Source organism: Cynocephalus volans, chromosome X (genome assembly GCF_027409185.1).
Source record: "Cynocephalus volans isolate mCynVol1 chromosome X, mCynVol1.pri, whole genome shotgun sequence".
Lineage (NCBI taxonomy): Eukaryota > Metazoa > Chordata > Mammalia > Dermoptera > Cynocephalidae > Cynocephalus > Cynocephalus volans.
Window position 1 is genome coordinate 68225593 of NC_084478.1, and position 9150 is coordinate 68234742.

At 49.2% G+C, this 9150-nt stretch overlaps 1 pseudogene; it reads right to left on the reverse strand.

Annotated features, from left to right (window-relative positions):
• The window catches only part of LOC134367294 (protein FAM156A/FAM156B-like), a 49267-nt pseudogene extending 44508 nt beyond the window's left edge, over nt 1-4759 (reverse strand).
• Between the last annotated feature and the right edge of the window lie 4391 nt (nt 4760-9150).

Below are 9150 nucleotides of genomic sequence, written 5' to 3' on the forward strand. Positions count from 1 at the left end.
CTTCCGTCTTTCCTTGACTTTCACGGCCTTGGCATTTTGGGAAACTATAGGCCAGTTATTTTGTACAATGCCCCTCAGTTTGGGTTTCTCCCGTGTTTCCTTGTGACGAGGTTCAGGTGATGCCTCTTTGGCAGGAATGTCACATAAGCGATGCTCTGCTCTTCTCACTGATTGCTATCATGTGGTGCATGATTTTCATTTGTCCCGTTTCTGATCACTTCATTGAGGTAGTGTCTGCCTATAAAGTTATACTTTTCCCATCTGTGATTAAGAAGTATTTTACAGGGAAGTCATTTGAAATCATTTAAGTATTCCATTCTTCATCAATCCTGTAATCAATTTGTATCGATATGGACTAAGGGTTTCTTATTTTATTCAATGGGCTAGAACTCATTACTACCATTATTTATTTTGATCTAATCTAAAAGTGTCCCCTGTTTGGCCAGCAGGAGTCCCTTCGAGCTAGTTGCTGTGTCCTTCTTACATGTCCAGTAATAACTGGCACCACAAGTTGTTCCAGGTTCATCTTATCCTTTCCCTCCCCCAACCCTGGAACCAATCATTTCTCAAAGGAGTCCTGGTTCCCCTTACTGGGTAATGGCACTTAGAGACCAAGATGTGGGGGCTAGGTGTGCCTACTGCTGCTGAGGTATTGCTTTCTCCAGCAACTTTGGAATACATGTATGTACACACACAAATGTACACATGCACATCCATATCTATCAGTCTACCTACACATACAGTTGTCTCTCGGTATCCACGGGGGGTTGGTTCCAGAACTCCACCAAAATCCACAGATGCTCAAGTCTCTGATATGAAATAACACAGCGTTTGCATGTAACCTACCCACCAACTCCTGTGTACTTTAAATCATGTCTAGACTACTTATAATACCTGATACAATGTAAATGCAATGTAAGTCGTTGCAATACTGTATTGTCATTTATTTGCATTTTTTAATTGTTGTTTTTTCAAAAAATATTTTTGATCTGCAGTTAGTTGAATCTGCAGATTTAGAACCCGCAGATACAGAGGGCCAACGGTACACACGTGTGTACTGAGTTCACCTGGAGACCTCCAATTCCGGTATAACACCTCAGAGCTCTAATTTTCTTCCTTTCCATATCTGAAACTCCCTTTTCCAAATGTGAGAGACCTAGCTCCTGTTATTCTTAATACATTTACCTCATTGATGAATCCCACTATATATAAGCCATCCCTCCCTCCCCCACACAGAAGTCTTCCGCACAGGCTCTGCCAAACTCTCCCACACCCTTGACCTCCACACCCCATTCAGCCTTGACTCCCTAAGCCAGTTAGCCCTCCCCACACCCAACCTTCAGGGACATCTTCCTGTATTAGTCTGTTTTTGTGTTTCTATTAACAGAATACCTGAGACTGGGTAATTTGTAAAGAACAGAGGTTTATTTGGTTTACGATTTTAGGACAGCTGTGTGTGGCGTGGGCCTCAGGCTGCTTCTACTTGTGGTGGAAAGTGGCAGGAAGCTGGTGGGTACAAGCAGATCACATGGCGAGAGGAAGCAAGGGGTGGGGAGGCGCCAGGGTCTTTTAAACAATCAGCTCTCGAGGGAACTAATAGAGCAAAAACTCACTCACTACACCCCCACCCCCCAGGGACAGCACTAATCCATTCATGAGGGATCCACCCCCATGACTCAAGCAGCTTCCAACACTGCCACACTGAGGATCAACTTTCCACATGAGTTCTGGGAGGACAATACAGCCAAACTCCATCACCTCCTTACTGTCTTGGGCTATGACACCCACTCCAGGCTCTCCCTGTATAAAGATCCCCTCCTCACTGTGCCTGGGCTCTGACTGCCCAACTTGGGATGCCCCTACACACATGCACTTGCCTCACCTAATGGCTTTAGGTGTGCATTGCTCCAGCACAAAAAGGAGGGGAAGGGGAAGAAAGCGCAGGGAAAGGGAAAGAGTGACTATATCTTAAAAGGATCAGTTTATTAAGGTGAATTGGGCCAAATCCAGGCAATATCATGAAGTCAGTATGTTTCTCCTCACTGTTCCCATCTTCTCTCTGCCTCTCTCTTCCACCCTAGTCCCTTTCTCAAACCTAAAGTCCTGCCTTCTATTAAAAGTAGAAATATTATGACTGATTCTTCCTATCAATTCTATAGCACTGTCAGGAGACTACAGTTAACAACAGTTTACTGTGTAATTTCAAACAGCTAGAAGAGAGGGTTAGTTTCTGAGGCTAGAAGTCCAAAGTCCAGGGAATACAGCTGGTGAAGGCCTTGGTGGTGGCAATGGTGACAGCAGGGTTTCACTTTGTAGAAAATGGTAGAGCAGAGAGATAGCTCCTCATGCACTGTCCTTTGAAAGCCCTCAGAACCACACCCCTGGACACTATTTTAATCCATTCACTGTGGCATGGTCCCACAATCTAATCTATCTTTTCAAGGCCCCGTCTTTCATTTACCATAATAGGATTTCCCACCCTCAACAGTTAACAGTGGGGATTAAGCCTCATTGGGCGGGGGGGGGGGGGGGGGGGGGCGGGGGGCATCTAGTCTACCTCACCCTTCTCATGGATTCTTATCACCATTTGGCTCTGAACATCGCCTAACTTGATTCAAAGCCAACACAAAGAAATGACAAATGTTTGAGGTGACGGATATGCTAATTATCCTGATTTGATCATTGCACATTGTACACACATACCCAAATATCACGATGTGCCCCAAAATATATACAATTATTATGTGTCTATTAAGAAAAAATAAATTCAGTAAAATGGAAAAAAGTAGAAATGTTCTGATGGCTGTGGTTCCCGTATTATAATTTATCATTGACACCGGCTAGTTGGCTGACATTCAGTGTGGATGGCATTCTCCCTCTAGCCGTGATGCTCGAGCCCTCTGTCTCCCATAACGCCAGGAGAAGGTAGCCCATGTTTTAGGAATTTCGGGTGTGAGCAGGGGAGCAAGCTCAAGGCTCTTCTCTGAGCCTCAGGCCCTTCATCTGCAACATGGGAATAACCCCACTTCCCTCACAGGTTGTGGGACAAATAGAAATGGGGACACCAGACACTCTTCAATGAGCACCACACGCCAAAACTTAGGACGAGGTTTTCCCGGTACTACAGGACGCTTTGATATCCAGGAACGCACCAAACGCTCCCACCCACCCACCCCCCGCCCCCCAGGGCTGTGGCATGTGCTGTGGCTTCTGCCTGGCGGGTGCTGTGACTTCTGTCTGGAATGCTCTTCCCCCACGTCATCAATCGCACAGCCTGCTTCCTCACTTCCTCCAGGGCTCTGCTCAGTCATCACCTGTTCAGGGAGGCCTTCCCTGTATAAAGTAACAACATCCTGTCCACTGACCCTTCCCCTGACCCCGCCTGAAATTTCTATGCAGAGCTTGTCACCCTGTGATGTGCTATATATTTACTGACCAACTCAATGAAATCAGGAACGTTGTCGGTTTTGTTCTCTTTGTATCCCCAGAACCTAGAACAGTACTCGGGCACATAGCAGGAGCTCAGAAGATTCTTGTTGAAGGATGGCTGGGAGTGGGGGCCTTTACCCACATTGCTAAGATGCACAGACACCTTTCAAGATGGGTATTGGCCCCATTTTATTGATTGTGATACATACTGAGGCTCAAGAAGACAAGCGGCTTGCCCAACACCACACAATCAGCACTTAGGGGCTCCAGGCTTTGAAATTATCTCTGCCAGTCGCCAAAACCCACAGTTTCTGGACAGAGGCCTCACAACCAAAAAGGTAAGATATTTCACTCCTGAGACACAGACCCTCAAACATCTCAGATACCCAGAAACACCAAAATCAGCTCACTGAACTCAGAACCTAAGACAGACTCCAAAAATGCCTGCACAGAAACCTCACAGCTTCAACCACAGACCCCCAAACAGAACAGAGACCACACACACTACAACAAAGACACTCCCCCCCACCCCATATACAATACACCAAAGTTCTCTCTCCTGGGAAGCAAACTAAAACTGTTTAGATACCGCACACCCTAGAGACAGACCCCCCAAACCACTCAGATACTTCCCAACCTCATACAAACGCCCCCTAAACAGAAACATGTGTTCAAATAACTCAGAAACATCACCTAACCTTAAGATAAAGTCCCCAGACAAATCAGAGAACCTACTCCCTGGACAAAGACACCCCGCCCCCCCAAAAGCTCAGATACTTTACACCAGAAGACAAAGTCGCCCTCCCCTCCTCCCCACCAAGCAGCGCAGGTGCAGAGACTTCCCACCTGCGGTACAAACGCCTACATGGAGATCTCACACCCAGGGACACAAATGCCGAAAACGCTCAGAAAATGCACACCTACATACACAGGCACACAAGGCCTAAGAGATCTCATACCGTGCCATCCAAAATCCACTCAGATAAAATATCCCACTCAGACACAATCCCCCAAAGGGCTCAGAGTGATCCGATATACCCAAACAGCACCTGAGGTGTCACACCTAGCGATTCACATCCCCAAAACTGCCTTACACACTTTACTTCCTAGGCGAGACCCCAAACAAGCTCAGAGAACGCGCCCCTGGACATTAATTGAATGCGTCTGTAGGAAGGATGGTGCGGCGCCCAAAGCGCCTTGACTAGGCTTGTAACTGAGTTGCAGGTAAACCCGACTGGAAGAGCTCACGTGAAGAAAGCACCCGCCGTCCCGTGCACACAGCGTCAGACTCCGGCTACAAGCAAGTGATGACGGCGAAACTTGCCGGGGTCGCATCTTCAGCCCCTTGGCGACAGTTGGTGGGGAGTCCAGAGAATTCTACAGTCTGAAAAGCCGCACACACCCCTCATCCCGCTGCCTGAACTCCAGCTCTGCTACCATCACGCATGCCCAAACAGACGGCCAAAGAGGCCTAGGAAGGCTAAGAGGGAGGCAGGGACTGGGGGTCCATCCGGAGCCGCTCTGCACACCAGAAAAGCTCAGTCGGGCACTCTCGCGGTGACCAATCACCGCCCAGGATGGTCCTTGGCCCCGCCCTCCGCATCCCAGAGCCAATCACTTGTCCCTCTGCGGTCGCCAGCTGGATTTGACTATGGAGAAACGAAGGGGTGCAGTTGGAGAAGTGAATGTGATGGCTGCAGCGGGCTCATGGGCCAGGAGAACCGAATGGTGGGAGTAGGGACGGACAGGACGGCGCCATTAGTACCACCGTTGGGAACTGTGGTTGATGCCCCACACGGGTTTAAGGAGACCCTTAGTGGTAGTTCCCAGAGTGCACTGTCCTACCTGTGCGCCCCTCAGTGGTACGTCCCAGGATAGAGCTGTTCCATCCCGCGCGCCCCTTGGTGGTGCAAACAGGGAACAGCTGGTTGATGCAGATGCCCATGGACCATTCCAGGCAGGTCCCCAGAGAGTGGGAGGGCAAGGTCAGGACAAAAACCTTGACTGCATGCTCGCTGCAGTCTTGAACGCGAGGAAAAGGCTTCCTAAGCTGATTTTCACCTCCCTGCAGTGCTCACCACTGTAATAGGGAGAGTTATGAAATGCTTACTAAGCCCCGGGCATTGTACTCACTTGTGCCAGGCTGGATAATGCAGAATAGGTCTAATGGGGGACCTGCCGTCTTGGGAACCCAGCCAGAGTCCCCCAAGGGGCAGGAAGGATGGAGCTCCCGACTGGAGTCAAGAATGCCTGGTGTGGGCCAGGCCTCTGGCCTTGACTGCCAGTGGTGGGTGAGAGAGACAGCAGGACCTTCAGATTTGGTTAGGGACAGGTCCATCTTCTGGGGGCCCCAAGGACACTGAGTGGGTCAAAGAAATCCTGTCACTCCTGAACATATGTCCTAGTAGAATCCTCGACCTGTATAGCCACGTCCCTCACCACAACTTTGCATTTGTTTATTTATTTGCTCATTCATTCATTTTGCCCAAGTTATGAGCCAGGCAGTGCTATGGGTGTTAGGAATACAGCTGTGTGGAAAGAGACAAAAACCTCTGCCCTCATGGAGTGTACAATCTATTGGGATCATACAGCACAAAAATGTAAGTAGGTAATTTGTCAGGTGGTGGTAATCACTGTAATGGAAATTGTCAGGATAACAAAATAGAAAGGGCAGGAGCATTTCCAGAAACAGTGGTCAAAGAAGGTCTCTGTGAAAATGTGACATCTGATTAGAAACCTGTAAGAGCTGAATATCTGGGAGAAAAACATTCTAGGTAGAGGTAAGAGCCAGTGTAAAGGTGCTGGGGTGGAATTCTGCTTGGCGTGTGTAGTGGATTGCGTTTTGTCCCCCGAAGACTCACTGAAGCTTGAATTGTGTCCCCCGAGCTTTATGTATTGGAAACTTAGCCCCCACTGCAATTGTTAAGAGGGAGGGAAATCCTATTATGGCAATTGAAAGGTGGAGCCTTGAAGAGGTGATTGGATTGTAGGACAGTGCAGTAGTGAATGGATTAAAAATGGTGGTCAGGGGTGTGGTTCTGAGGGCTTTAAAAGAAGAAGAGAATCTATCTGTCTCTCTCCCTGCTCTCTCTGCCTCCACCATCTTGCAATGTGAGACCCCTGTGTCACTGTTGCCACCACCAGATGGACTTTGGACTTCCCAGCCTCAGAAACTAAGCAATACTTTTTGATTTTCTTATAAATTACCCAGTTCCACGTATTTTGTTATAAGCAATGAAAACAGACTAATGCAACATGCATGAGGAACAGCGAGGACGCCAGTGTGGCTGGGACAGCATGACAAAAGGAGAGAGGGGTAGGATATGAGGTCAGAAAACTAATGAGGACCAGATCATGTAGGGCCATGGTGAAGATTTTGACCTACTGAGTGGCCCATCAGAGGGTTTTTAGCAGAGAAGCCCCTATGCCTCTTTCCGAGGCCAGAGGCCCAGGTCACCTGATGCATAGAGTCAGGAGATCCTGGTTTTCTCCAAGGAAGGACCCCTTCCCCAGCCCCCCTGAAGGTGATCATGCCTTCCCTGGACAACCCCTTAGACTCAGGGAGATCCCCGCCCCCCCCCCGCAACTGCTCCTCATGAAAATCTATGTCAGAGGACAAATGACACCATTAGGAGAAGCTGAGCAAGGACCCTCATAGCATAAATGAGGTCACACCCAGCCCCACGTGTGAGAGAGACAAAGTAACAGACACAGAGAAGACAGAGAAAGAGAGACAGCAGTAGGGAGACAGGGATAGAGAGACTGCTTGTGGCAGCCCACTGTCCCCGCTGCATTAGCACCCACAGCTCTGGCCCCCATCCACGGTATTGGGTGCTCTGCCTGTCTCTACAGGGGAAAGGAAGCCCCTCCCCAGGGACCGTGTCTAGGGGCTGACTCAGCTGCTCTTACCCAGGGCCTCAGTCATGAAGGAAGCCCTCCTCACTGCCTTGTCACACACTGGGACCCTCTACTCATCAGGACAAGGACACATTCTGGTTATGGGGAGGCTCATGCTCTACACAGAGTCTCCCACAACCCCTCAAGCCCTTGACTGCTCTCCTGCTGACTCTCAGTGCCCAGAGAGTCTTTAAAGGGGGAAGGGAAGGCAGGGATCCCTACATTTGCTGTGGAGCCCGTGCAAATGGATGAATCTGAGGTATGTCCTCACCCGTGTGGAGGCTCTTTCTCTCTACCTAATGCCACCACCTCCATTAGGTAACGTGAGGCATGCATTCTGTCCATCAAGTACCAAGCAGGGTGTGTGAGAGAGACAGAGAGACAGACAGCCTGATAGTGAGGCAGTTACAAGGTATTTGTGGCCCTGGGCGAACCTTTCCCTTTCCCCCTTCCTTGTCATCCCTCGCCTGTCCTTGGCTATGCCTGAGCCGTCCCCTGACTCCTCCGGGGAGTCCAAGTTTACATCCAGTTCCTCCTCTCTTCATGAGCTGAGGCTTGTGAGCATATCACCTGTCCTCACTTGGCTTCAGCCTCCTTATTTGCAAATGGTGACCTCCTCAAAGAGTGTTGGGAAGATTAATTGAATTAATATATGTACATAGTTTGTCACGGGGCTTGGCTCCGAGCAGGGATGGGGTTGGTGTCAGCAGATATTGTTATTGTTATTAGCATTTTTACCACGGGCTCTATATTAGTCCATTTCTGTTGTTTATAACAAAATACACGGAACTGGGTACTTCGTAAGAAAATGAAATTTATTGCTTACGGTTTCAGAGGCTAGGAAGTCCAAAGTCCAGGGAACACATCTAGTGAAGGCCTTCTTTGGTGGTGGCGACAGTGACAGCAGGGTATCACATTGCAAAAATGGTGGAGCAGAGAGAGCAAGAGAGACAGACTCTCCTCTTCTTTGAAAGCCCTCAGAACCAAGCCCGACCACCATTTTTAATCTGTTCACTACTGCGGGGTCCCTCAGTCCAATCACCTCTTCAAGGCTCCACCTTTCAATTACCATAATAGGATTTCCCACCCTCTTAACAGTCACAGTGGGGGCCAGGTTTCTAATACATGAAACTTGGGGGATATAACTCAAGCTGCAATGAGTTTTAGGGGGACATAATTCAATCCACCACAGGCTCCTACGTGCTGCACATGACTGAGGACTTGTCCTCCATCAGGATGAGGATCCTGTGTTTTCACCGCGGTGTTACCAAGCCAGGAATGGGAGCAATCACATCAAATGTGACATCACAGGCTTCGTTCTAGGCCCTGGGAGAGAAAGGTCCATCCTGCCTTTCTCACGAAAACATCCTGGGATGCAAATACATGAACAGCTCAGAGACCTAACTCTCTGGACAAAGACCCTCCAAATAGTTCAGAGACCTCATGTCCTGGGACAGAGACCCACAAACAGTTCAGAGACCTGTCACCTTAGACACCAACCACCAAACAGCTCAAAGATGCCACACCTGAGGACACAGATCCCCAACCAGCTCAGAGAATTCCTACCTGTAAGGTAACAGCTCCCCAACAGCTCAGAGACCTCATACACCAACCCCCAAAGAGCTTGCAGGCTGCACCCAGGGACACGGACCCACCAATATTCAGCTCGGGGCTGCTGTGTGGGCAGTGACACTGGTCTCTGTGCCATCCAAGCCTGTTGGGGAGAGATCTCGTGTCTTGCAATTCCCCACTGACTGCAGTCACCACCGTGTTGCCATGAGGAAGGCAGGTTCACACCAGGGATGGGGAGGACCCTCTGGGACT